Source organism: Solanum dulcamara, chromosome 9, assembly GCF_947179165.1.
Source record: "Solanum dulcamara chromosome 9, daSolDulc1.2, whole genome shotgun sequence".
Lineage (NCBI taxonomy): Eukaryota > Viridiplantae > Streptophyta > Magnoliopsida > Solanales > Solanaceae > Solanum > Solanum dulcamara.
Window position 1 is genome coordinate 65,172,882 of NC_077245.1, and position 2,669 is coordinate 65,175,550.

A 2,669-nucleotide genomic window follows, 5' to 3' on the forward strand; every position below is an offset into this window, starting at 1 on the left:
TTTAATTATTGTTGTTGGGTTACAAAATTTTTATATAGTGTGTGTATACTCGCTTTTTTTTATCGCACTTTGGTTTCTTAATCATGAGGGGAATTTTGGGTTTTGAATATGACAAGTTTTTTTTTTTGATTTTATGTTCTTCATTTTGTAATTTTTTTTAAAAAAATATCTTTTAAAGTGCATTTCACAATTTTTAGGGTCCTTAATTGATTTCACTTTATGATGTCATTGGTAAAATTTATTTTGTAAAACTAAATAGTTTCGACTTATCCCTTAATTTGAGAGATTTTTTTATTGGAAAAAAGTTTTATTTTTTTATTTTTTATAAATAAATAAAAATTGAAAGTATGATTATAAGTAGGGGTTGTTCATCTCGAAGTTGGTCCAAAATAGTTTTTATAGAAAATAGTAAAGACATAAGTCGGACAATCGAATGTAGCTCGGTGGCATGTGCTTATGTTTCTATATGTGTATAGCTTAACTCGAGTGTCTCAAAATTTTTTTATTAGTAATGCTTCTCGACTTAACTTTACAAATAGATCCATGAATGAAAACCATTTACATCCCTCAATTTTACTTTAAAAATTAAACTCCCACGTTCAACTTTGAACAATAGTTGCATACGTGTTATATAGAACGTATATACACTTTTAAACAATATATATATATATATATATATATATATATATATATATATATATACACCTTATATAGATTTTTATCAATATTTACCATATTTTTGCTCACTTATTAATTGGTGCATAATAAATATATAATCAATATATACTCAATAAAAACATATACATGTCACATCCCGAGCCTATAATCTGAACGTGATCGATACTTAAAAATCATTGTTGGTCCTAAGTGAACCAGTGGCCTAGCTACTATTGAGCGGAATACTAAATATACATGCGTAAACTCTATAAAGTGAAACTTAAAAAAATATTTAAGTAAATCTCATGCAAAATTTGAATAGGTCTGAATATAAATTCTAATAATAATGAGGTTAAAACTTCTTAATACAAAAGATTGATCTAACACTCTTAACTCTAACTATATATGAAGCATCTACTAACTGAAGATAGGTGTTGAGACAAGATCCATGACTACTGACTATAAAACAAATAAGCTGAACTAATTAAACTGGAGCCCTCCGAAAACGAGGAGGTCTCGCCAACTGTTGATGGGAAGAGATCTTACTGAATGTCTGTTATCGTGAGTACCTGAATCTGCATCATAAAATGATGTAGCGCCAAATGACGTCAGTACATAAAATACACGGTATGTAATTGTAACACCCCGTAATTTTACGTAGCAAAGATTAGCCGGAGAAAAAAGGAAAAAGTGAAAAAAATGAACTATGGAGGACCAGGTCCGCATCGCGAACCTGGAAAGGATTTTTGTGTGTGAAATTTTGGTTAACCAGTAGAGTGCACGCCAAGTACCCATCGCGGACTTGGTCAATTTTGGTTCAAATATCACCATTAAATTTTTCTGAAAAAAATGATTTATGGGGGGAACCAGTCCACATCGTGGACCTGTTCCACCACATGCCAAATTTTTATCCATTTTTAGTTTTAGTAAGGAGCGTTTCAGTCTTTTCTCCACTTTTTTCAAATTTAACCCAACCCATTTTGGGACAAAAATCCATCCCTTATCAATACCCTAGGGGTATTTTCTCTTATTTAACACTTAAATCAATTGAGAATCAGGATTGGAAAGGAGAAAAGGGGCTAAGGTTCAAGCGTTCAACCTCCATTCTTCAAGTTTGACTGTTCTTTCTATTTCTAAGTATGTAAGGCTACTCATAACATGGATCGAGTTCATCCACGTGCCCTACATCTTCATTAATTCGAGTTGAGTTGAGTTTTGAGGTTCCATAAATTGAGTTCTTGAATTATTTATAATTTCTATTGAGTTTTGTGTATAAATTCTATTGTGTTCTTGTATATATTTATAATATACCTCGATGAGTTTCATGAATTGAGTTTTACTTGGAGTATGGATTCATGTTTATATTCACATGAACCCTAGTTGAATTTTGCATCAATTATTTTATGCACTATTTGAGTTTAAAGAATGAAAGTTTTTCATCTTTGATTGAAAAAAAAATTGAGCATGAGTTGAGTTTGAGAAATCTTTCATTTAACTTTTTGAGCATGAGTACAAAAGTCTCTAATCATTATTTTGAGTAAGAGAATTATTGAGTATAAATGAGTGAACATTTTAAAATATCTAGTTTGAGGTTGAGTTGAGGAATTAAATTATGTTTTAAATACATTCTTTGAGTTAAGATGAGTTGAGTTTTGAGCCAAGTCCAAAACAAACTAAATGAGTTAATTGAGTATTTTACTCACTTGATGTATATGAACCTAATAAAGTATTTTGGGACTAGTATTGAGCACCAATTTGAAAACAGCCTCTGGCAGAAATGCAAGGTAAGGCTGCGTACAATAGACCCTTGTGGTCAAGCCCTTCTCCGGACTCCGCGCATAGCGGGAGTTTTAGTGCACTGAACTGCCCTTTCTTTTTATTGAGCACCGATTTGGGTAAGAGTAGAGGCAACTCAAACCCTATACTACATAGCTAGCATATTTAGAGGTTATGCCTCTCTAAGTCCCAAGACGATGGACTTTAATTGATTATAGATCCGGTGAGGGTGATCA